This window comes from Eupeodes corollae, chromosome 3, assembly GCF_945859685.1.
Source record: "Eupeodes corollae chromosome 3, idEupCoro1.1, whole genome shotgun sequence".
Lineage (NCBI taxonomy): Eukaryota > Metazoa > Arthropoda > Insecta > Diptera > Syrphidae > Eupeodes > Eupeodes corollae.
Window position 1 is genome coordinate 73,157,004 of NC_079149.1, and position 27,974 is coordinate 73,184,977.

Here is a 27,974-nt window from a genome sequence, read left to right on the forward strand (position 1 = left end):
GTTTCATTTAATTTCAACAACTCTACACCTGAACGCCAAAGGACGAACGCCGAACACGCCCAGAACAACGATCAATTCAACGGCATGCATTCATTTTCACATACTAGGTACTGAAATGCATTTATTGAATGACAGCTGGAAAACTGGAAATGAAAAAGGAAGGAAATGTTTTTTCTTCTTCTTATTTTTTGTATTTTATTGTTGCGATTTCAAAACGGCATTCGAATCTTGTTTTTACTTTGTTTTTGTATGTTCTGTTTTTGTTTTGATAAATAAATATCACCTAAAGATAATATTCGGGCAGCAATAGTTAAGAACAACGAAAAAAAATATAAAATTAGAGCAAATAATTTGGATATAACAATGAAAAAGAATTTGCAAGAAAGAAAAAGAAAAATGGCAAAATATAGGAGAATCTATCAAAAATACAGGTGCGAATAGATACGGAATTAAAAGATTGAAACTGTTAATAATGATGTGGATGTAAAATTTTGAATGAGTGAAATTTGAATAGCTTAGTTTTATTTGTTTTGATTTTGGTATTTATACCTTCTCTTTAGTTGTTTTTTATAATATTTAGTGTTCCTTTTGGTGGATGTATCTATGACGTAGTTGCCGTCAGATCTATACCTATTTAATTTTTTGTATTTCGGTTTGTTTTTTATAACTGTCCTGTTCTTAACCAAATTAGAACATTGGTCAAAATTTTTGGTTTTAATGTATGAGTTTTTATTTATAATAAAATTTTCTTTTTGTGTTTTGAAGGCATTGGATAGTTTTTTAATATCTTCCCTTGCTATATTTTTGTTTATAAAATCTATCGGTTTGCATTTTGTCGTGGAGTGAATGGTGTTATTGTAGATGTTGATTATTTTAAATAATTTGTCCTCTAAATCTGAATTATCTTTTGAAACATTGAGAATCCTAAGGTGCTCGTTGAGTGTTCCGTGCAGTCTTTCTATGTCTGCGTTGCCGGTTTTAATTGAAGCTGTAGTTTTGTGGAACAAAATATTTTGTTCCTTCAAAAATTCCTCAACAGCTGAGTGCAAAATGCATGTTTCTCCGTCGGATACAATTTTATTCGGTTTCCCTAAAAATTGGATTCTTTGTTTAAGGGCATTTAAAATCGCTATCCAATTTCTATCTTCTAATTTGTGAATTGTTGCATATTTTGAATATTTGTCAATGGTCGTGAAAAACATTTTACCACGCTCAGGGAACCATATATCGACGTGAATTATATCATTTATGCAATTTGGTGTTTCAGTGATTTGCATCGGAGATTGTATTGGTTGCCGATCGTGTTTAGCTTCATTACATATATCGCAATTGTTTATAAATTTTTGAATCTCTATTTGCAAATTGGGATAAAAATACAACTGTCTAAGTTCAGAAAAAACTTCATTTATACCTCGGTGATTTTTATTCAAATGTTCGTTTTTGATTATGGTAAGTAGTTCATTTTTATCTGTTATGTCTTTGAGTCTTGAGGTTGATCGCAGAACCTTCAAATTTTTATTTAGTGCAAAATATTTGACATATAAGGATTGAAATTTCAGAAACAAAGGTAAATCATCACAAAAAACACAAATGAGACCTTTTGATAGAAATCGTTTCATAATATCGATTAAAACGCTTTTGTCTTTTTCTAATTGAATGAAATTTTGTATCTTTTTATGAACTATTTTTAACGTTAGCTTTTCTTTTTGACCGTAAGATAAATAGACTTGATTTTTGAACAGATTTATTGGTTTTTCAGTGATAAATATGTGAAGTGTTTCATCCTCTATTGCACTATGAATAGTGGCATCAGTAGAGATAACATCATTGTTATCAATCTGAACTGTTGAATTTGCAGCTATAACATCTTGGTTATTTCTGCTTATTTGAACACCGCAGTTCGATTCGTTATTGAAAATTTGACCGAAACTAATTTCTTTATTAGAATCTAAAGAATTTTCAACAATACCTTCACTTTTCACAAAATTATTTTCTGAAACAACTTCTTCGTCGTTTTTAGAATTATTATCTTGAATTTGTTCAATAAATCTGCTCAGTCCGTCCGCTACACAGTTTACCTTTCCTTTAAGGTACTCAATGTTGAAATCGTATTCATTAAGCATTATCTTCCACCTTTGCAATTTCATATTAGGCTCTTTAATTCCACTCAACCAAGTAAGAGGCTTGTGATCTGTCCTGACAGTGAATTTTCTGCCGTAAAGATACGTTCTGAAGTACTTTATGGACCAGACAACAGCAAGTAACTCTTTTTCGATGGGTGAGTAATGGAGTTCATGCTTATTAAGAGTGCGAGACGCGTAGCAAATAGGGTGGTTGCTCTGGCTGAGCACTGCTCCCAGGGCATAATTTGACGCGTCGGTGGTAAGAACAAACAGGTTGTTAAAATCGGGACTCCTAAGAATGGGCTCGGATGTAAGTAAAGTTTTTAAATTTTTAAATGCCTTAACATACAGTGGGTCGGATACATTTATTTTTTCTGACTTTTTTAAGTATCTAATCATTGGGTGAGCTACCTTGGCATAATCTTTTATGAACTTTCGGTAGTACCCAGTGATTCCTAAGAATTGTCTTATACCTTTTATGTTCCTAGGTAATTTCATTTCAGTTATTGACGTTACTTTATTTGGGTCTGGTCTTATACCATTGCTAACAATAATGTGCCCCAAATAAGGTGTTGAAAGATCGGCAAAACGACATTTATTTATCTGGATTTTTAGGTTGGATTGTTTCAAAACTTGGAAAATTTTCTTTAGTGATTGCAGATGTTCTTCGAAGCTAGTCGAATACACCAGAATGTCGTCCAAATAGACAACACAAATAACATTGATGTAATCTCTAAGGATGTGGTTCATTAGCCTTTGAAATGTTTTTGGTGCATTTTTTAAACCAAAAGGCATCCTTAAAAATTCATAATGACCTCTTTTAGTAGAAAACGCGGTTTTCGCTCGGTCGCGTGGGTCAACTTCTATCTGGTGGAATCCTTTGACGAGATCAATGACTGAAAAGTAATTGCATTTCCCAAGCTTATCGAACATTTCATCTGACCCATTTATAGGAAAGCCATCATCGATTGTGTTTTCATTAAGCTTCCTATAATCTATTACAATTCGCCATTGTTTCCTACCATTGGAATCGTCTTTTTTAGGAACAACCCATAATGGCGAATTGTAAGGGCTTTTACTTGGTGCAATTATATTCATTCTAAGCATCTCGTCAATCTGTTTATCCACTTCTTCTGTATGGATTTCGGGATATCTATACATTTTACAATAAATAGGGAGTTCATTTTTAGTTATAATTTGATGTTGGATTTCATTTGTAAATGATAAATCATCACCTTCTTTATAAAAAATGGGCTTGCAGCTACTTAAAAGGGATTTTAATTTTAAAGTATCATCAGAACTTAGGTGTTTTGAAAATATCTTTTCATCAATTTCGGTTTGAAAAACCTCATTACAAAAAATTTTACAAGAATCATCTTCATAACATTGTTCGGCGTAAATTTCTTCCTCCATGTTAAAAAAAATTGAAATTCTTGATGTATCTGTTTTTAGATAACGGTTCTTTAAATTTATAATTGAGTTTAGATCCATAAGAATGTTGTTACCTATGAGTCCATCGAAATAATCGTGAAACTGATACTCTATAAAATTTACAAAATGGTTGGGTTTATTAAATTCTTTAAAAATGGGTATTCGGTATTCAGAATTTGTTTCTATATTGCGGTCAAGAACTTTTAGCGTAAATTTTTTCGAAGGAATCTTCCATTTTGGATCGCATAAATTCGTATTAATGATGCTATATTCTGCACCGCAATCTATAATGAATCTGAGAGTTTTTAGTGGAGTTTGGCAAACTATATAGGGTAATTGTTTCTTCGACCCCTTTGAAAATTCTGATTATTATTTCCAGAACGGCCATTTTCAGTATCACCCTGTTCATTAATCGAAATATCCATTTGCTCATGGTTATCGGCCTGCCTATTTCTGTTTGTGTTTCGAGATTGATTACTATTTGCATTGTTGTTAACTTGACGAGATTTGCCACTGGTATTATTATTGAAGCTTCGACGTGATTGTCCACTCTGATTAAAATTATTATTTTGATTTGAACGTGAATTTCCATTCTGACTACCATTATTATTTTGGTTAGTAGAAGAATAATTTGAACCAGATGAGCCACCATAGTTATAGTTATTGTATTGTCTGTTATGACCTCGAGAAGAATTGTTATTCCGTGAAAATGAGTTATAGTTCGACCTAGAATTATTATAACTACTACCTACATCATTGCGACCCGTGCTAGGACCAAGTCGTTGGTGGTTAAGTTCCTGTATTATTTTAAATGCGTCACGCAATGAATTTGGGTTTCTACTAAGAATTATTGATTTTGTTGGCTCTGGGAGATTATATTTAAACGCTTGAAGTGCAATCCTCTGATTAGACTCAATCATTTGAGTCATTTCATTTGCATTATTTGCTAACAGGTAAACGCTATTTATCCTACTTAATAAAATGTTAATTTTGTTATAATAATCCTCAATTGTTGTAGAAACTCTTGCTGTGCGAATACTATCTATAAGTTTTTCGATTTCGTTCGCCAAAATTGTTTTTTAAAACTTCCTTAATTTCAGCCCACCTAGCTTTGCCTGTAATTTTATCTTTAACATACCCAACAAGAATTACTTTTGCGGATTCTTCAAATGACTCAACAGTATGAATAATACAATCTACCCTGTCCAGGAAATCAACTAAATTTTTACTATTCCCATCAAACTCGGGAATCTTTGTGATTAAATCTAATACTAACTTAAACTTTTCAGCAGGAGTTAAAACTTCCATTTTGATGAACCAATATAATTAAAGTTGTGGATATGATGATAGGGTACTCACGAAAATCTTCCTTCGCTTTTGTCTTACTGATTTGATGATAGGGTACTCACGGAAATTTTCCTTCTTCTTTTATAAGTTTAGCCTAGATTTATAGTTGATGTAGCTTTTTCACAAAATAATTTTGTTTGTCTTTTTATTTTGTTGTCACTGTTATAGTTAGTGCAATATTTTTGTAGGTATGTTTATTATGTTTCATCTTATGTTTAATTATCTCTCGTATTCCTGAGCGGAGGAACGTTTTAGTGCACAATAGTGGAAATTAAGCTCAAAGTTATATTTTTTTTTTCACAAGTATGTATTTTTTGTTCTTTAAGAAAATACATTTAGGGTACAATTTTGCCACTATTTTGTATGTGTATTTCGATGTTTTTCGTTATACCTTTTTTTTTTTTTTAATTTATAGGTTTAATTTTTCACATTTTATTGATTTTATTTTTTTTTTGAGCAAAAAGAGTTTAACCAGGCACTGAGGCTCAACATTTTTTTTCCACGTGCACACTTTTTTTCGACTGTGCCAATTACTTGTTTAATCTTTGGATTAAAACAAATAGGTTTAAGTTTAGGAAAAATAAGTTTATTTTTATTTCTTTTTTAGATTTTAAGTAGTTTTTATTTAGTTATAAGTTTTAACACAAATATAATAATTAACTTAAGTTTAATTTACAATTAGGTAGAATTAGATTGATCTTCACTGCGCGCAAGTTGAATCAGAAGTAATTGAAGTAAGCGAAAGGAAAAGGAAATTATAAGATAAGCCAAGCTAAGGTGATGAGCTGAATAAAAGCTCTGACTAATCCTCAGGCGTCACTTGGTTGCTAGGCAGATAATTATCATTATTGGTAGTTCTCCAGGTCCATTTTCTTAGAAAAAGGAATGGAGAACACCTGAAGAAAATGACAGTGGACTCACTTCGGTGTTTGGCGTGCAAAAATTCAAGTGAGATGAAAGAACTAATTTTAGGTGTACTATGGGGAATGTGGAGCACATTTTTATGTAACAATATGATTGCGGCTTATGCGGCTGGAGCTCCGCAGTTCACTTACTTTGCATCAGAACTCGAAATTGTTTTTAGGGAACTTAAACTGAGCTTGGAAGAAAACTATTTCATCTTGGCCGGTGATTTGAACGCAAAACATGAAGATTGGGGAAATCAACATAGTAATCCCAGAGGTAATCATCTTTTTAATTTGAAGAACGACACCAGACTGACAGTTACAGACAAAGTGGGTAATCACCCTCGAAACTGCCTACAGACAGTCGAGTACGACAGTGATCACTGCGGACTGGCTGCTGTAATGCAGATTCCGAACGAACGCGTGGAGTTGGAGGAATACGTTGCAACGCACTCTTACAATTACAGTAAGATACGTTGGCCTCGTTTCACCAATGCCTTAGCGAGAGAACTTCGTTCGAGTGACATAGCCCCACCAAACAACAGAAACCTGACAAATACAGAAATTGACCAACATTTACAACAGATGGACGAAACAATAAAGCGAACGATGGAACGGACAATCCCAAAGTACAAAGAACGGGACCAAATGGACGCTTACAGAAACGCGACTATGGACGCACTACGTAGGCACAAGAGTGGCTTACTGACAAGACTCAAAAACTTGTACAGACGACTTACAGACCCACAAGACTTGGAGGTTAGGACACTGAAGTCGTCAATAAAAAATGTCAATCTGTTGATTAAGGAGAACTACAGGCTATCAATTAACAAGTACTGGGACCGCAAGATCCGGTCAGTTAATTCTAGTGACCTTAGTATGTTCCCTTAAATCAACAAGATATTCAGGAAAAAGAACGACAATGACCTTCCGAGTCTGAAACTCCAAAGAACCGAAGAAAACAGAGACGTACTCATGACTGCGCAAATAGATCCAGAAGAAGCCATCTTTGACGATGACTTTTACATAATTGAAGATCCGAAGGAAAAAGTGGAGGCGGTGGGAGCTGCCTTCCAGCAAGTGTACAATGTGAATGTTAGCATTCGCCCCAACCACGACCTGGAAAACAGAGCCCTACTTAATCACTTTTACTCTTCAATAATGCACTGAATAATGCATATTATCCAGTGCATTGGAAGACTGCTGTGGTTCATCCTCTCCCGAAAAAGGGAGAGGAAAGGACAACTCCAACCCGTCAAATCTTCGGTCGATAAGTCTTCTTCCGAGCATCAGTAAAAAGTTTTCGAAAAAATCATTAATAGGGCTCTGACTAAGTGGGCTGCGGACAACAAAATAATTCCGGATAAGCAGTTCGGGTTCAAGGCGGGTCATGACACAATTCATGCTGCGTCTAAACTCGTTTCTGATATCCAATGGAATAAATCAAAACAACAATGCACAGGTGCTGTTCTGGTTGATTTGGAAAAGGCCTTTGACACCGTATGGTTAGAGGGCCATTGTTGTATATACTTTATGATATGCTTAACGGTAGAAAGTTTGTTGTCAAAAGTGGTAATGTAACTTCTACCACAACATTCTCAATTAAAAATGGTCTTCAACAGGGAGCAGTGAATTCGCCGATTCTCTTCAGCATTTACACCAGCGATCTAATAGGTAGTCTTACAAAGGCAATTGCGTATGCCGACGATCTAATTGCGTACAGAACGGCCCGAAAGGTTGGGGTTATTAGAATTCTCTTGCAGCGTGATTTCGACAAGATTCAGCGATATTACGACGACTGGAAACTGAAAATAAATGTCCAAAAGTCAGAGACAATTCTGTTCCGGACTCCGTTGGCTGGGGCCACGAGGGATACGTGCAAGAATTGGCACAAGATTGTCATCGTTGATCTTCACGGGCAGCCATTAGAGAGCAAAAGTGTAGTAAAGTACCCCGGTATCAGGTTAGATCAGTATTTATATTTCGACAGACATATAAATGCTGCTCTGACCAGGGCCAGAGGAGCCTTCGCTCTGACCAAACGGCTGTTTTTTAGCAGTCGGCTTGACCCCAGAGTGAAGGTAATTTGCTACATGGCCCTCATACGGCCAATGATCGTGTATGGTTGTCCTGTGTGGTTCAACGTTGCCCCTTCCCAGATGGAGAAGTTTCGGGTGTTCGAGCGGCATTGTTTACGACGCTGTACCGGCTTATATCGAAAAGCCGAATCTTCTTATGTGCATTTCTATTCCAACGAGGTCCTATACAACGGGGCTCGAATCAACAGAATTGACAATTTCGTGATAAAACTCGTTCGAGGTCACATTGCAAGAGCTATGTCTTCGACCAACAATTTAATTTTCGGGGCGTTCTATCCGAATGACGAGTATTTTGAAAGTGCACGCTTGAGCGGGTTCAATTCACCAGAGGCATTCCTCTTTTTAGACAAATGCAGTCTGATACAGGATAGATTGGCAGTACCGTTAATCTACCACGTCAGACGAAGAACCGAACTGACAGGGTGAAGCAGGAGAACCAGTTTTGGTGGCTTCAATCGGCACTTGATAGTGGGTAGTCTGGATGGGGTTTTAAGCCTTGGCCGGCTTACATACTTGTTTTATAGTTTTAGGGTTAAGTTTTAAGTAGAATAGGAATGGTGGCACAAAAAGAAATGGAAAAAAAAATACAAAAAACACAAAAAAAAATAAATAAAAAAAGAACATTAAAATAAAAAAAAAGAAATCATGGAATACAAAAAAAAATAAAAAAAAGACAACAAATTATGAAAAACAAAAATGTTAGATAGTTATATTTGCTGCTGTGGTTGTTCTAGTTTTAAGTAGTTTATAGGTAGAATAGGAAGTTTCTTTTAGTTTTAAGTTTTATATTAAGGACCTTATTTTAAGTAGTTTTTAAGTAAAAAAAAGGATCTTGATATTAGTTTTTTTCAAAATTTTCTAATAAATACAGAAATAAATAAAATATAAATTGAAGTAAAATAGATCTTAGGGCCGAAAGGTATAAGTATTAAGTGTTATAGTTTAACTTAGAGTGTCCGTATGGGACCATTAAGTTAGTTGTAAGTTATGGATAATTAGGCTAGTTTTATGAATTTTTGTCTAGCTTTAAGATAGGTTTAAGATTGAATTAAATAAAAATGAATTTGAAAAAAAACAACTGGACTTTCATGCCAGAGGTCTTGGGTTCAATCCCTGCCTCTGCCATGTAAAGTTTTTTTCACGGGTACTGCCTCTTGCGAGGAATTGACAAATCTTCCAAGAGTAATTCTTATCATGAAAAGTTTGTTTAAATTTGAATTTGTTTTATATAGCTATCAGTTTTTTTTACTTTACACAACGAATAATTTTTCTTAAATTTAGTAATGGGTTTCAGAGTTTCCAGTTTCCTTGTAAATCTTGAAAACAGAAGAAAAATAAGACTTATTCGATACGTTGGAGTTCAAGTAGGTACGTTTAAAATAAATCTATTAGACAACAGAATATTTGACTTACTTTGATTCAGTAATGTATTATTGCAATCCCATATTGGACTAGCGCCAATCGGGTATTTCAACGCTTAGAAACCAAATACCCTCATGAAATTAGGAAGTGGTTACAGCCTAAGAGCCGACAGCTAATTTTGGGAGTGGAGTGATAACCAAAATATATATACAAGAGCAATTACATAATGTATTTATCAATATAATTAAAAATAAATACAAAAGCGAAGACAAACAATTTACTGCTAGGAATTAGCTTAGAAAGGCAAACAAAGAAAATTGGCAATTTATTAACTAAAGCGAAAGTATCAGCATATAATATAAACAAGTACAAAATCTTATCTCACAATAGTCATGGAACAAGACTAGAAATAGCGGCATTTTTTGTTTTTCTTAAATTTTTGATTATGATTAATACTTACTTACTTACTTAAGGTGGCGCTACAGTCCTGTGTGAACTAGGGCCTCACCCAACAAACTTCTCCATCTAGCTCGGTCCCTAGCTAGATGTCTCCAGTTTCGCGCTCCAAGTTGGATGAGGTCACCTTACACTTGTGCGTGCCACCTGATCCGCGGTCTTCCTCTACTGCGCTGTCCTGTGGGTGCGGATTCGAAGACTTTCGGGGCCGGAGCATTGGTTTCCATGCGCTCTACGTGACCCAGCCATCTTAGTCGTCGGACTTTTACTCTTCAGGCTAATTCTACGTCGCTATACAGCCCGTACAGCTCGTCGTTCCATCTTCTCCTCCACTCCCCTTCGATGCATACGGGACCGTAAATCACACGAAGAACTTTTCTCTCGAAGCGACCCAAGGTGCTTTGTCATGGTCCATGCTTCTGCACCGTATAGCAGGACGGGGATGATAAGGGTCTTATATAGCAACACTTTGGTCCCTCGAGAGAGGACTTTGCCACTCAATTGCTTTCTTAGTCCAAAGAAACAGCGGTTAGCAAGAGTTATTCTGCGTTTGATCTCAGCGCTGGTGTTGTTTTCTGCCTTTACAGCAAAGCCTAGGTAGAGGAAGTCCTTGACTACCTCAAAGTTACGTCTGTCGATTGTGACGTTTTGACCAAGACGTCGGTGTTGTATGTCCTTTCTAGACGACAGCATGAACTTTGTTTTTCCCTCATTAAAGGGTAAAACCATTATTGCCGCCTCTGCCTCAATACTCAAAAAAGCCTAATTGACATCACACTGAGTTCTTCCGATTATGCCAATGTCATCAGCATATGCAAGTAATTGGACAGACTTTTGAAAGATAGTGCCTCTAGTGTTGACGTGTGAGCTCTGCACTATTCTTTCAAGCACGATGTTAAAAAAATCACATGACAGCGCATCACCTTGTCTAAAACCTTTTTTGACATCGAAAGGTTCTGTTAAGTTGTTTCCAAGTTTTATGAAGGAACGTGAATTCTCCATGGTCAACCTGCACAAACGGACTAGTTTGGGAGCGATGCCAAAACTAGACATGGCTGTATACAGCTTGTCCCTGTAGATGCTGTCATATGCGGCCTTGAAATCGATGAAAAGATGTTGGGTGTCGACTTGGTGTTCTTGGGTTTTTTTCCAGGATCTGCCGTAGTGTGAATATTTGATCAACTGTGGACTATCCTGGTCCAAAACCACACTGATAAGGACCTATCAGGTTGTTGACGATGGGCTTTAGACGTTCACATATTACGGCAGAGAAGATTTTATAGGCGATGTTAAGTAGACTGATTCCTCTATAGTTGGTGCAGTTAAGAGAGTCTTCTTTTTTCAGGATCGGGCAAACAATACTGAGGTTCCATTCATCGGGCATGCTTTCTTCCGACCATATTTTACAGATAAGTTGGTGCATGCTCCTAACCAACACATCTCCAAGCTGCTTTAAAGAGCTCGGAATTCAAGCCATCCGCTCCAGCGGCTTTATTAGACTGCAGCTTGGATATAGCAATCTTTACTTCGTCTAAGTCGGGAGGACGGGATTGTTGACTTTCGTCGTCTATGTTTAATGGATTATCCTACCTGACAACGGAATTCAGTTCGTTGTCGCCGTTATACAGTCTGCAGAAGTGGTCCTTCCATATCCTCAGAATTGACTGCGGTTCCACTATGATGTTTCCACTTTCGTCTTTGCAGCGTTTCGGTTCTAGGTTTATGTACCTGTGAATTTCCTTTCACCTGTTCATAAAACTTTCGAACCTCATTCCTGCTTTTATACCTCTCAACATCTTCGACCGCACGGTTTTCATGCCCTCTTTTTCCTTCTGAGAAGTCGGCATTCTTCTGCTCATAAAGCTCATGAGCAGCTCTCGTTCTTTTATGCAGCGCCACTTTGCGTACCTGTTGTTTGGCTGCATTTGCCTGCCGACATTCCTCATCAAACCAGGGGTTCCTTGTTGGTGGCTGTTTGAAACCCAGCACATCAGAGGCGGTTTCTTTGATTGCATCTTGGCTATGTTGCCACTGGTTTTCGATACATTGTGTGGGTGGCAGAGAATTTCGAGAGAGGTTACTTGTAACTCGGCCGGAAAAGGATTTGTCGATCTCTGGCGATTGTAGCCGTTCGACGTTGTACCTTCTCCCAGCACCTCCTTGTTTTGCCTTGGGTCTGGAAATCCGAAGTGCTACCTTGGCTACAACGAGGTAGTGGTCCGAGTCGATGTTAGTTCCTCGGAAAGTTCGTAAATCCATAATGCTGGAAGCGTGTCTGGCGTCGATCGCAATATGGTCAATCCGGTTGACGGTAGATTGATCTGGAGAAGTCCAAGTTCCTTTGAGGATGTTGAAGTGTGGAAAACGCGTACTGGCTACCATGACGTTTCACCCCGCAGCAAAATCTATGAGCCTGAATCCATTGTCGGAAGTGTTGTCGTCTGCCTGATTATTCCACTAAACATCTTTTCTCTTCCTAGCTTGGCATTAAAATCGACCAGAACTATTTTAATATCGTAGCTGGGACACTGCTCATATGTTTTGTCTAGGAGCTCGAAGATTATATCTTTGGTGTTGTCGTCTTTCTCTTCTGTGGGGGCGTGCGCGCATATCATGCTAATGTTGTCGAATTTAACCTTGATGCGTATGGTCATGAGACGCTCATTGATGCACCTATAGCTCAAGACTTCTTGCCTAAGTCTGGCTCCAATGACGAAGCCGCATGAAAATAAGCGCTGTTGGTTTTCATGGTAGCAGTCACCATAGTAAATATCGCATTTTTTATACTCTTTTTGCCCGGCCCATCCCATCGTATTTCCTGGATGGCGGTGATATCTGCTTTATATCGGTCTAGGGCCTCCGCTAATTCTTCGGCTGCACGTGGTCTGTTAACCTTACATTCCACGTGCATATCCGAAGTTCGTTGTTCTTTATTCGTTTGCGTTGGTTGTCAACAGTAAATTAGTCCGTATCCGAGGCTTGTTGGTGCTTCGCAACTATGAAAGCTTTTACGAGGCCAGGAAGTCACCCCGACGCACAACCCCCAACATGGAGGGCCAGATCCTAAGTATAACTCCAAGGATGGGGAGCCGGATAAAACCGTTCCTTACAGGCCTATGCTCCGAATATGTCAAAGAAGCCCTATAAGGTGTTCACTTAGTAGTTCAACCTTACTGTAGACGCCACCGTTGATTCCATCTCGGGAATTCCTCCGGTGCCGTCTGGATAAGAAGAGGTGCCTTAGTGGAAACACCTCTCCCCACCTCTCTCGTTTTCTTTCCCCAACAACTTTCCACTGGGGTTGGAACTCAATCTCCAGTTGAGGTACTAGGCACCCGATGTTCACCACGGGGAGGTAAGAGTAGGAGTTGATAGACAGAGGTTGGTTTTGAGAAAAACCTGTGGACGCTTGTGTCCTCTTGAATGCACATGTCTACCACTGGAACATCGATTATGATTAATGCTTTTATTTAATACTTCGTGGGGTTTCCCTTGGCTTCGATAACCATTTGTAGTCTTGGGACCGATTTCACTAAATTGGTTGTCTCTTCGGTGGTAATAACTGGCCATTTCTCCATTAAAATTCTCTTCAACTGGGCCTTAGAATATATATATATATACAAAAAAAATCTTAAAACAATTAATACCCAATTGAATAACTTGGCAACCCTACCCATAAGAATAAATAAAAAGTAACTAACATAATAATACCTTAATATAATAATCTCTAATAATATTTAAAATAATAATAATAATAATAATAATAATAATAATAATAATAATAATAATAATAATAATAATAATAATAATAATAATAATAATAATAATAATAATAATAATAATAATAATAATAATAATAATAATAATAATAATAATAATAATAATAATAATAATAATAATAATAATAATAAAACACACATAACAAAATAATGAACTTTATAGCCCAGACTATAATAATAGATAGCAAATATAATAACGCAATGATAATATTGCACACCTAAACTCATTATATAACTAAGTCTTTTTTTTTTTGTCTCTATACCAAACCTCCGTTTAACTGAGAAAATAAATTATGAATACGATACATATTAGCTTACATAATATGTAGGTACATAACTCAGTCTAACTGTTAGAATTGATGTTAGAATTGATGGCATGATTTATATACCACGACCTCGAACTGTAGGAATTGACCGCTACATAGGTGGGATGATTATCCCGCAAGAGTGAGAGTGAAGAAAATTAGAACCTGCAGTTACTATAATTAGTTAAGAGTTGGACAGTTGATCTTGAAACATAAAGCAGTGCGGTTCGGTCTCTGGGTGATCCTTTTCTTATAAGAGGATTACGTGATTCTTGTTAATAATAAAAGTAGAACAAAAAAAAAGAAATAAAGACAAACTAGTGAACAAGTTTTAAAGAACAAAAAAAAAAGAGAAAATAAAATTGGTTTTAGTTTTAGTACCCAACCTAGTGATTAATATATAAATACCTACCCGAAACGAAAATTAAGTATAGAAAATATAAAAGTACAAAATTATAAACCAGTGTACTTACCTGCGAAAAAAATTTAATACTTACATACCTGCTGAAAAAATATGAATACTTCCCTGTTGAAAAAATTGATACTTACCTGCCTAAAGAAAATTTAAAGTAAAAAAAAATATACATAGAAAAAAAAAACCCAGTGATATTCCCCTGCCGAAAGAAAAATTAAACCCTTGTACTTACCTGCTAAAAAAATTAATAAAAAAACATAGAAAAAACCCAGTGTACTTACCTGCTAAAAAAATTAATAAAAAACATAAAAAAAAAACCCAGTGTACTTACCTGTAAAAAAATTAATACTTACCTGCTGAAAAATTGAATACTTACCTGTTAAAAAAAATTATTACTTACCTGCCTAAAGAAAATTTAATAAAAAAAAAAAAAATATAGAAAAAAAAACCCAGTGATATTCCCCTGCCGAAAGAAAAATTAAACCCTTTTACCTACCTGCTGAAAAATTAATAAAAAAATATAGAAAAATTAAACCAGTGTACTTACCTGCTGAAAATTTAATTACAAATATAAAAAGAAACCAGTGATACTTACCTGCTGAAAACCATTTAAAATAAATAAAAGGATACTTACCTACAAAAAAAAGATAATCGGAAATTACCAATTAGGAAATAACAACCAATACCTACCTACCTACTTACCTGTGATCATCGTACTCCCCTGGAGGATCATCAACCGGAACAACCCCGTGAAATTTCTCCCTTGTGATACTCACCTCCCTACCTTTCGATTTTCTGCGTACCTCCCCCCCCTTTTTCCTAATTGTATTATGTATCTTGCTTGTCCGACGTGGTGTATATGTGTAAATTATAGAATTTGTATATATAATAATTAATCAAACAAAAAAATAATTTAATCTGAAAATAAAATTAGAAAAAAATATGTATAGCTAATAACTGTACTTACCTTACCTGAAAGAATTTTAAAATTAATCGAAAAAAAGAAAGAATTTAATAATAGAGTAAACAAAAAAAAAGGTGTCATCAAAACATGTTAAAATATTTCTTTGCTTTTGTTGAATTAGTTTCTTTCCCAGTGAAAAATAAAAGGAGGAAACCAAGGTGGTGCACTACATTGGCGGCAAAGAATCCAAGTAAGTCAATTTAGTATATATATTATCAGAATATTTTAAATTTTTTTGTTGGAACACTTGCATACATATATAGAAATATAAATAGTAGATAAATACAAAAAGTAAATCTCATTTAAATAACAACATTTAAAAAGAGATGCTTGAGAAAAAAAAAAAAAAAAAACAAATTTCAATTTGATACACCAACGATGACAAAATATTAAAAGTTTTTAAAATTCTTTCATGGTTGCCAACGATTATTTGAATATTTCAAGTTTTTTTAGGAAAGTTAATAAAAATAGAATAAAATCAAAAGACTTTTAATATAGAATACATCACATGGTTGCCAACTGACAAAAATAAATATTATTAATATTTTTTTTTAAAGTTAATAGTTTTTTTTTTATTGCTTTCCATCGACATTTAAATATCTAGTTTAACATTATCATTTTTTTTTTTTGAATTTCATTGTTATTTTTTTCGCCCATAATAAAAAAATTAAGTATCTTAAATTGATCTTCCCTCTTTTTATCGTCCATTGAGCGGTATGGATTGAGTGATATCGTGTTATGTCCTTGGGAAGTGGAATTCTTTTTTTTTATTTGCTTTTTTTTTCCCATTTAGGATAGCATGAAGCACTAAACCCGAAGTCAGAGGTGGAGTGACACGTTGAAGGATGACGATGGTGAAGATTAGAATCTGGTAAGCTGGAAACTCTATCCGGTTAGGGGCTACTGCATAATACGGAGGAAGCAGTAGCCAAGGTATGGTGTCCTAGGTCACATAGGGTGGGATAAAACCTCCAAAAAGGGGTTATTAACAACTTTAACCCTCCCCCTATCTGAATCACACACCCCTGGTTCCCACATTGAAGAATTCGGGCTCAACGATTTTTTTTTATTGTTGAACCACCGATACTACGTTCATACTCTCTCCGGCATGAAGTTGCGTAACAACGGTTCAGTGTTACGGTAGCAAGAACCCCGACCACCGACGAGCTAGATCGTGCTAAAGCAAGCATGCCAAGCTACCGTAGCCTGAACACCCTCTCCTTCCTGCTGCCCGGATCAGCCTCTTGCATCTGTAGGCCTGGGGTTGTAACGGTGGTATAGGACGGAGAGGTCGGATTCTCTTGGGAATCCAACCGATTTCACCAGCGGTTCGTTACAGATGGCGCCCAACGTGGGGCCCGAATTCTTCAAAAATTTTAACACCTTGTGGGAACTTTGGTTTGGAATTCATAAGCGTTGACTATGCTGCAGATACATGTTGTATTTCGGACTTGTGTTTGTTTAGTGTTAGACTTTTTTTTTACAATCCAAGATTTTTTTTTCTCTTGTAGATTATTAATTTGTTTTTGCGGACGTCCGCTTAATGGGTTTACCCACCCGCATTAAGGCTGTAGCGTTCCGTGATAATGAATTAAAACAGAATACCTGTTTTCAGTATATATTAAAGCCTTAGTTTGGAGGTATATTTCATTCTGCTACAGTTGTTTAATTTCATGTTGTAAACAGTTAATTATTTTAAAAAGAACTATCTGCACAGTGTTTCAGATGCTTGACTGTCAGCTTGGCAGATAAGCTAGCTGAACATAGCAAGCGCAGCCTGTCGTAGCGTAACAAATCAAGTCTGGTATACAATGTTGTAGATGTAGTATGGTTGAGCTTTCCGAATCAAACTTTTGTGATTCTATAGGGGGTTCTAGAACTGGTCTTCATACGTCGTCAGTATTCGCCACTCAGCAAGTCACTTCACCTCGACTATATGAAATATTTGGATTACCTTTTATAAAATTTTATTTTTCTCTGGCAAACAATTTTGTTCTTCTATTGATAATTTTTGGTTTTAGTTTATAAACAAATTTTATTTTAATTACATAGATATACAACATACCAATATTTTTGAATTTTAATTTGAATTATTACTTATTTTGTTTGTGTTATTAGGTTTCTTTAGAGATATTTCTCTTTTTATTTCTCTACGTTTCGGATTATATTCTTTCATATAATACGCTGAATTTAGTTCTCTTTTCTCGTACTATATTCCTAATTTTAAAATCTTTCTTTTAAATACCTAACGGTTAACGTCTGTTTTAACTTTTTCTTTTCTTCTCCGCCTAACTTCAATTGAGTTGCATTTTTTTTATTCTTCATTTAACTTTTAATTTCAACCCATTGAACATGCCAAGTCGTATAACTCGAGGAAGGGGTAAGGGTATAATGAAAAGCCGAGATTTACGTTCGCGGCTCCTCACAGATTCCTTTGCGGATCTTGGTCCTCCTATTGGACCACCAATTCCACATCCACGATCTTCACTGGATGGAGCTAAAAACAACCAAGGGGCTGTGGGCGGATGTCTTTCACCGGACGGAGCTAAGAGTAACGAAGGAGCTGTGGGTGGAGACTCTCAGAATAGAATTCCGCAACCTACTCCTAGAAATCGCGATTCCTTAAGAGGGAATGAAGAATATCTTACTGGCTACATACATGAGGTAGTCACAGCAGCTGTTGGAGCGAGTAGAGCTGAGGATTTGCGTTTCTTCGCTGGAGAGATGGAACGGACGAGAGCGGCCCTCCGGGATGAAGTTGCCAACGTGATGCGTGATACACTAGCGGCCCCAACGCCAGTTGTTCAACGAACGGCCCCTGAGAGGAGATCGAGCCTGCATGAAGCGTTTTTACGGGGCCGTACTTCTACTACACGTGCCCGATCATCACCAGTCCAATCACCACTAAGGAACGTAACTCCTTCGCGAACTCGATCACCTCCACGTCGTGGTGCTGCTGTTGATACCTCCAATGTTGAAGAATCTCTGCGACGGTTAAACGACCTGTCTTTGAGTGATCCCGTCAATAACACTCAATCGGTCCCGCGTCCATCAAGCCATACAAGCAGGTACCAGAACTTCCACAAATGGGGGCTGAAGTTCGACAACCGAGATAAATCCGTGGATGACTTCCTGTTCCAGCTGGACCATATCAGGGAAAGCCATAAGGCCTCGTGGGAAGAAGTCGTCATCAACTTCCACCATTTTGTCACAGACCGAGTAGCGGAATGGTATTGGACCTACTTGAAGGCGAATCCAAATGTGACCTGGCCAGTATTGAAGAACGCTCTGATTGAACAGTTCAGGAGTCTGGAGTCGGATTCGGAACTGTCGAGAAGGTTGTACGATAGACATCAAGGCCCGAACGAAACCTTTGATGACTTCTACGCAGCAATCCAGAAGTTGAATGGAAGGTTGAGGATTCGAAAACCAGATGTTGAAATCATCGATATACTGAAAAACAACGTCCGAAGGCAGATGGGATTGTTGCTTATCACTTTCGATACCAGCACCCTGGCGCAGATGGTCCATGTCTGTCGGAAGGTTGAAAAATACATCCTCGACCGTGAAGCCGCCGTACAAAAATCAAGATTTGGACCAACACCACCTCCTCGTAGAAGTGCTGTCTCCGAGCTTGTTGCTGAGAAAGGGGAGGGAGAGGATTTCGTGCCCGAGTTAGAGGCATTCCACCCAAAAAAAGAACGGGACACTCGCAACTTCACTTGTTGGAATTGCAAGGGTAAGGGTCATTCGTTTTTCGAATGCCCTGACCCTCAGAGGTCCCTGTTCTGTTTTAAGTGTGGCTGGGACAATATCACCACTCCGCAATGTCCTCGATGCTCGGGAAACGATCCGAAGAGCAGTTTAAAGCCCCGGGGGAATTGCTCTCTGGAGAAGAACCCGGAGTCACAATAAGATCAACTGACCTTTCCCTTATCAGTAATTCTGAATCCGTTTCCAGCTCGAACTCAAACTACAACAACACTTCTCCCACAGACCCGCCAATACCCGCCATCAGAATGCTGAAACGACCTTGCGTTACTAGTCACGCCGATGTTCATTCACCCCCTGTTCCACCAAGACTTAGACCACTCATACCATTGCACGAAAGACTACAAAACTACCTTGATGTTAGAAAACGAATTTTCGGAAACCAGAACACCATTGTGTCCGAAAAGGTCGCTAAGCTAAGGGAGAAATTCAGAGAGAAGAAGAAAGCTTACAAAGCCATTGAATCAACAACATTATGCAGCGCAGATGATCCACGCCCCTATACAACGGTCCATATCTTTGGAGAACCTCTTCTAGGTCTTCTAGATAGTGGGGCCAGCATTAGTTGCTTGGGAGCAGATGGTTTTGATTTTCTAAGAAAACACGATCAACATTTCTTGAAAATCTCTTCCAACGTCAAGACTGCAGATGGAAAACACCAAGCCATAGTGGGAAAGATCTATGTGGAGATCACCTATAAAGGGAAGACGAAAACCATTCCCCTTTACCTGGTTCCGTCTTTGAAGCAGAGACTGTACCTGGGTATTGACTTCTGGAGGGAGTTTGATATCGCTCCTCAGTTGATCTCCGAGATCTCTTTAGGACCTAGTACAAATGATATTAAACACAATGAAACAGACCCGAATGCTCACACACTTAACGAGGAACAGACCAAGCGGTTAAAAGATGCCATTAGCTTGTTTCCATCCTCTGCTGTACAAGGCTTAGGAAAAACTACGCTAGAGGTACATACCATCGACACAGGAGATGCTGAGCCCATTAAGCAGCGTCATTACCCGATTTCTCCAGCGGTACAGAAACTGCTATATGAGGAATTGGAACGTATGCTTAAACTCGGAGTGATCGAGGAAAGCACCAGTGTGTGGAGCTCTCCTGTAGTCTTAGTGCGAAAGCCCGGCAAAAATCGCTTATGCCTAGACTACAGGAAAGTTAATGCCAAAACTAAGAAAGATGCGTATCCACTTTCTCATATAGAAGGATTGCTATCGCGTCTTCCTGATACACATTTCATTTCGAGTGTAGATCTGAAAGATGCGTTTTGGCAGATTCCGCTTGAGAAATCGTCACGGGAAAAAACTGCGTTTACTGTGCCTGGCATGCCCCTGTTGCAGTTTACGGTTATGCTCTTTGGCCTCTGCAATGCGCCTCAACGCATGGTAAGGTTAATGGGCAAAGTGGTACCTCATCAACTGCGAGAGAAAATCTTCCCGTATCTGGATGACCTGTTGGTGGTGTCGAGTACGTTCGATGAGCATATTGAACTATTAGAGATTTTGGCCGGTCGACTGAAGGAAGCGGGATTAACGATGAATGTTCAGAAGTCAAAATTCTGCTTCAAAGAATTAAAATATCTTGGGTACATTGTCGGAGATGGCTGTTTAAAGACGGATCCAGACAAGGTGATCGCCATATCTGAATTTCCCACTCCCACTACACCCAAACAAGTTCGACGCTTCTTGGGACTAGCGGGGTGGTACCGTCGGTTCGTGAAAGACTTCTCATCACTAGCAGCTCCAATAACCGACACCTTGAGGAAAGGGAAGAAGTTTATGTTTACGGATGAAGCAAACGAAGCCTTCAAAGAGCTGAAGAAAGCCTTGACCTCCGCACCTCTGCTTGTGAACCCTGATTTCACAAAAGAATTTATCATACAATGCGATGCGTCTAACACCGGCATCGGATGCGTATTGAGCCAGGTGGGTGAAAGTGGAAGTGAACGTCCGATATGCTACCACTCTCAAAAACTCAACTCGGCCCAGCGCAATTACAATGTGACCGAACGTGAATGCCTGGCTGCTGTCATGGGAGTTCAGAAGTTTCGCGCCTATGTCGAGGGACATGCATTTAAAATAGTGACAGATCATGCGAGTTTAAGGTGGTTGATGAACCAGAAGGATCTCAGCGGTCGATTGGCGAGATGGAGCTTAAAGCTTCAGGGATTTGATTTCACCATCGAACATCGCAAAGGCACACAGAACGTTGTACCTGATGCACTTTCACGAGTGTATGGAGTCGACGCCCTGCTTTGCGATGTTTCGATTTTGAATAATCCCTCCGATGTGTTGCATATTGATCTTGCGGATCCTAGTTTCAAATCTACGGACTACTGCAAGCTCATAGACAGCATCGAAGAACAAAAAGATAAGCTACCTGACCTTCAAGTGTCGAACAATTTCGTCTATAAGAAGGTCAAACATTGCACAGGGAATCCCATAGAGGATGACCTAGTATGGAAGCTTTGGGTCCCGGAACCGCTAACCGAACGTCTGATAGCTTTGGCTCATCAGCCGCCTCGAGCTTCGCATGGAGGAATTGCAAAAACATTGTACCGGCTCCAGCGTCAATTCTTCTGGCCTCACATGGCAGCCCAGGTCAAAACGTTTATTGGAAGGTGTGACATCTGTAAGGCGTCTAAAGCCTCAAATGCAACCCTGAGACCTCCAATGGGTAAAGCATTTTTGGCTGAAAGACCCTTTCAGATGTTATACATCGACTTTCTAGGTCCATACCCTAGATCAAGAGATGGGAATACTCATATTGTGATTGCGCTGGACCAGTTGACAAAGTTTGTAGTGGTAAAGGCACTCCGGAAGGCAACAACGGACGCTGTGGTGAAGTTCCTGCAGGAGCAAGTCTTCTGTATCTTTGGAGTACCAGAGACGATCCTCTCCGATAATGGCAAACAATTTACCAGTCGAGAATTCGAAAAATATTTAAAGTCTTTTGGTGTAACCCACGTCAAAACCGCATTTTACTCTCCGCAAGCGAATGCTAGCGAGAGGGTAAATCGATCCATACTCGCTGCGATACGCTCCTACATCGAACCTGACCAGAGGAACTGGGATACCCACTTGCAGTCCATAGCCAGTGCTCTTCGCACCACCGTACACTCGGCGATAAACGTATCACCCTACGAAGCGCTCTTTGGGCAAAGTTGTGTGGAACATGGATCCGATTACCAACTGCTTCGTAAGCTTGATGGTCTTAACAACGCGAACGTGGACATTGTGTCTAAGGCGGCACAAATGAATGTTATGCATTCTTACATAAAAAATTCCCTGGCAAAAGCACATACTCAGTATGAAAATACATATAACCTGCGTAGCAAGGCAATAAAGTTTGAAGTTGGTGACAAAGTCTTTCGAAGAAATTTTGCCCTCAGTGATGCTTCGAAGAGGTTCTGTGCGAAACTTAGTCCAAAGTTCGTACAAATGAAAGTATGCAAAGTTATTGGAAATAACCTATATGAGCTTGAAGACTTAAATGGCAGGAAAGCGGGAGTTTACCATTGCAAAGATTTGAAAAAGTAAAATCACACGAATGCCCGGCTTTCAGTGTGTGCATGAGAACTCGGCTCAGGGAGAATAAATTGTTAAGTATCGGTTCGATCTCATTCTGTAATCTAACGTCACCTGATATTGTCAGTGGTTTGTTTCTTTCCTTCTCCTTTTCACTTGAACAAATTCTCTTGAAAAGGACAAGTTTTGTAGGAAACTGCACCGCAATATATATATATATACAAAAAAAATCTTAAAACAATTAATACCCAATTGAATAACTTGGCAACCCTACCCATAAGAATAAATAAAAAGTAACTAACATAATAATACCTTAATATAATAATCTCTAATAATATTTAAAATAATAATAATAATAATAATAATAATAATAATAATAATAATAATAATAATAATAATAATAATAATAATAATAATAATAATAATAATAATAATAATAATAATAATAATAATAATAATAATAATAATAATAATAATAATAATAATAATAATAATAATAATAATAATAATAATAATAATAATAATAATAATAATAATAATAATAATAATAATAATAAAACACACATAACAAAATAATGAACTTTATAGCCCAGACTATAATAATAGATAGCAAATATAATAACGCAATGATAATATTGCACACCTAAACTCATTATATAACTAAGTCTTTTTTTTTTTGTCTCTATACCAAACCTCCGTTTAACTGAGAAAATAAATTATGAATACGATACATATTAGCTTACATAATATGTAGGTACATAACTCAGTCTAACTGTTAGAATTGATGTTAGAATTGATGGCATGATTTATATACCACGACCTCGAACTGTAGGAATTGACCGCTACATAGGTGGGATGATTATCCCGCAAGAGTGAGAGTGAAGAAAATTAGAACCTGCAGTTACTATAATTAGTTAAGAGTTGGACAGTTGATCTTGAAACATAAAGCAGTGCGGTTCGGTCTCTGGGTGATCCTTTTCTTATAAGAGGATTACGTGATTCTTGTTAATAATAAAAGTAGAACAAAAAAAAAGAAATAAAGACAAACTAGTGAACAAGTTTTAAAGAACAAAAAAAAAAGAGAAAATAAAATTGGTTTTAGTTTTAGTACCCAACCTAGTGATTAATATATAAATACCTACCCGAAACGAAAATTAAGTATAGAAAATATAAAAGTACAAAATTATAAACCAGTGTACTTACCTGCGAAAAAAATTTAATACTTACATACCTGCTGAAAAAATATGAATACTTCCCTGTTGAAAAAATTGATACTTACCTGCCTAAAGAAAATTTAAAGTAAAAAAAAATATACATAGAAAAAAAAAACCCAGTGATATTCCCCTGCCGAAAGAAAAATTAAACCCTTGTACTTACCTGCTAAAAAAATTAATAAAAAAACATAGAAAAAACCCAGTGTACTTACCTGCTAAAAAAATTAATAAAAAACATAAAAAAAAAACCCAGTGTACTTACCTGTAAAAAAATTAATACTTACCTGCTGAAAAATTGAATACTTACCTGTTAAAAAAAATTATTACTTACCTGCCTAAAGAAAATTTAATAAAAAAAAAAAAAATATAGAAAAAAAAACCCAGTGATATTCCCCTGCCGAAAGAAAAATTAAACCCTTTTACCTACCTGCTGAAAAATTAATAAAAAAATATAGAAAAATTAAACCAGTGTACTTACCTGCTGAAAATTTAATTACAAATATAAAAAGAAACCAGTGATACTTACCTGCTGAAAACCATTTAAAATAAATAAAAGGATACTTACCTACAAAAAAAAGATAATCGGAAATTACCAATTAGGAAATAACAACCAATACCTACCTACCTACTTACCTGTGATCATCGTACTCCCCTGGAGGATCATCAACCGGAACAACCCCGTGAAATTTCTCCCTTGTGATACTCACCTCCCTACCTTTCGATTTTCTGCGTACCTCCCCCCCCTTTTTCCTAATTGTATTATGTATCTTGCTTGTCCGACGTGGTGTATATGTGTAAATTATAGAATTTGTATATATAATAATTAATCAAACAAAAAAATAATTTAATCTGAAAATAAAATTAGAAAAAAATATGTATAGCTAATAACTGTACTTACCTTACCTGAAAGAATTTTAAAATTAATCGAAAAAAAGAAAGAATTTAATAATAGAGTAAACAAAAAAAAAGGTGTCATCAAAACATGTTAAAATATTTCTTTGCTTTTGTTGAATTAGTTTCTTTCCCAGTGAAAAATAAAAGGAGGAAACCAAGGTGGTGCACTACATTGGCGGCAAAGAATCCAAGTAAGTCAATTTAGTATATATATTATCAGAATATTTTAAATTTTTTTGTTGGAACACTTGCATACATATATAGAAATATAAATAGTAGATAAATACAAAAAGTAAATCTCATTTAAATAACAACATTTAAAAAGAGATGCTTGAGAAAAAAAAAAAAAAAAACAAATTTCAATTTGATACACCAACGATGACAAAATATTAAAAGTTTTTAAAATTCTTTCATGGTTGCCAACGATTATTTGAATATTTAATATAGAATACATCACATGGTTGCCAACTGACAAAAATAAATATTATTAATATTTTTTTTTAAAGTTAATAGTTTTTTTTTTATTGCTTTCCATCGACATTTAAATATCTAGTTTAACATTATCATTTTTTTTTTTTGAATTTCATTGTTATTTTTTTCGCCCATAATAAAAAAATTAAGTATCTTAAATTGATCTTCCCTCTTTTTATCGTCCATTGAGCGGTATGGATTGAGTGATATCGTGTTATGTCCTTGGGAAGTGGAATTCTTTTTTTTTATTTGCTTTTTTTCCCATTTAGGATAGCATGAAGCACTAAACCCGAAGTCAGAGGTGGAGTGACACGTTGAAGGATGACGATGGTGAAGATTAGAATCTGGTAAGCTGGAAACTCTATCCGGTTAGGGGCTACTGCATAATACGGAGGAAGCAGTAGCCAAGGTATGGTGTCCTAGGTCACATAGGGTGGGATAAAACCTCCAAAAAGGGGTTATTAACAACTTTAACCCTCCCCCTATCTGAATCACACACCCCTGGTTCCCACATTGAAGAATTCGGGCTCAACGATTTTTTTTTATTGTTGAACCACCGATACTACGTTCATACTCTCTCCGGCATGAAGTTGCGTAACAACGGTTCAGTGTTACGGTAGCAAGAACCCCGACCACCGACGAGCTAGATCGTGCTAAAGCAAGCATGCCAAGCTACCGTAGCCTGAACACCCTCTCCTTCCTGCTGCCCGGATCAGCCTCTTGCATCTGTAGGCCTGGGGTTGTAACGGTGGTATAGGACGGAGAGGTCGGATTCTCTTGGGAATCCAACCGATTTCACCAGCGGTTCGTTACACGTGTTTCCTTACTTTTCGCTCAAGAATAAAAAAGACATGTTCAATGGGTTAAGATTCGGGGATTGAGGTGGTGTTTCGATGTCCTTAGGACAATTGTATAGAAGCCAAGACCGAACAGTAAACGATTTGTGCTTAGGATAGTTATCCTGATAATAACTAAATGGGTTACAAAGTCCCATTTTTTCAGCACTTTGGTGCAAACGGTTTTTCATTATGTTTAGATACACCCTCTGAGTCATTGTCTCTTCAATAAAAACCAAATCGCCAACACCACCAGCCGACATACACCCCCAGACAATAACTCCACTTCCTCCATGTTTTTACTGTTGGAACAAGGTTCTTCTTTTGGCTTTCTCCATACTATGATGCGCCCATCACTGCCGAAAATATTAAATTAACTTTCGTCTGCGTATATGACTTTCTGCTAATAGGTAAAATCAAAATTTGTATGCGTTTGAGCGAATTGCAATCTTTTCTTACTTTATTTCGCTGACATAAAATTTCTTTCTTGCTGCTCTACCGTTGTAACCTGCCTTTCGTATAGTTCTCCTTATAGTTTCCGGATTCACTATTTTTCCCGTTATTTCCTCTAAGTTCGCTGCCAGTTTTTGTGGACTAATTCTTGGGTTTTGTCTAGTTTCTCTTAAAATCTTTCTTTCATCTCGAAAATCTAACAGTTTTGGTCGGCCACTACGTGGTTTGTTTTCAGATCTATGTTTTTCCCTATATCTTTTTATTATATTGAAAACTGTCGAATGACTTTTTTTCACTTAACTTGCTATTTCGCTTACAATTTTATTATATTATATTTAATTTAAAACAATTATTTTTCGAATTTCTTCCGATGTTTCTTTTCGCGACATGTTGCTTATTAAAAACTGCACTATTAAACTGATTTTTTAGCACCGGATTATTCTTTTACGACTAGCTAGCCAATATGAGTTTAGCAAATGCAATAACCATAATGAACAATCTAAGACAAACAAAAAATGACGCTATTTCTAGTCTTGTCCCATGACTTTTGTGAGATAAGACAAGTACAAACTTGTTTATATTATATGCTGATACTTTCCCGTTAGTTAATAAATTGGCAATTTTCTTCGTTTGCCTTTTTTACCTAGGTACTTCTTAGCAGTAAATCGATTGCCTATAGTTTTTGCTTTTGTATTAATTTGTAATTAGATTGTTAAATAAATTATGTAATTGCTCTTGTATCATGACTTTTGTGATGCACTGTATATAGTTACCTGCAGCAACCGTTGTTGCTGTAGAGTCGTTCCAACACTCGGCTATTGAATGTCGAAGCTTTCAGTTGCATCATTGGGCAGGTTCAACTACATTCATTGAACGTAAATTTTGACCAAGGCAATTAGTTAGTTGGTCAAGTGTCATAAACGTATAAATGTATGTTTGTATGTATGTATGTAAATATGAATGTATTTTTTTATTAATTGAAATTTAAAACAAAGTTTTAATCATTTATTTTATTTTTTATTGTTCAATCTTTTTAATTCTCCAGTGCTAAAGTACTAAAAATAGTTTTTTTAATATTTCAGAAAAATAATATATATAAAAATAATAGGCGTAATAAATATCGCCATACCAATCCAAGATCCATCGTGGGAGTGACCAATGCGTCAATTATTTTGGGATAAGTGATTTAGTATGTTTTTTATATTAACATATTTTGAAACTTTATTTCATCATTTAAATTTTCAAAATTGAAGTTTTAAATCAAAAGCTATAATCTTCATTCGATTCAAAATGTAAATGTATTGAACCAACAATCAAATGTGCTTTTAAAATAAATTATGTTAGTTAGAGTAGAAAACATGAAACTCTTAGTGTACGAAAGTACAATTACAAATGAGAATAAATTTAAGGAGAGAAGACAGTTCAACATTTGAAGGAAACAAACCTTCTAAAAATTATCAAATACAGTCCACAAATGAGCTACATGTCAAATAATTAATGGAATTGTTGTATAATCGAATATACATTGTCTTGTGACTAAAAATATAATTCAAAAATTGATTTCTACAAAGTGGTTGATGTTTTATTTCTTTGTTCTTTTTTTTACTAAT

The 27,974-nt window shown here is 36.5% G+C and overlaps 1 long non-coding RNA gene and 1 pseudogene across 1 annotated transcript; both read left to right on the forward strand.

Moving 5' to 3' along the window:
* LOC129950557 (tyrosine--tRNA ligase, mitochondrial-like) overlaps positions 1-27,974 on the forward strand; it is a 103,008-nt pseudogene that overhangs the window by 20,775 nt on the left and 54,259 nt on the right.
* On the forward strand, positions 150-27,932 carry LOC129951773 (uncharacterized). Its single transcript, XR_008782224.1, has 2 exons — positions 150-431; positions 27,447-27,932. It is a non-coding gene; the product is annotated as an uncharacterized LOC129951773 (long non-coding RNA).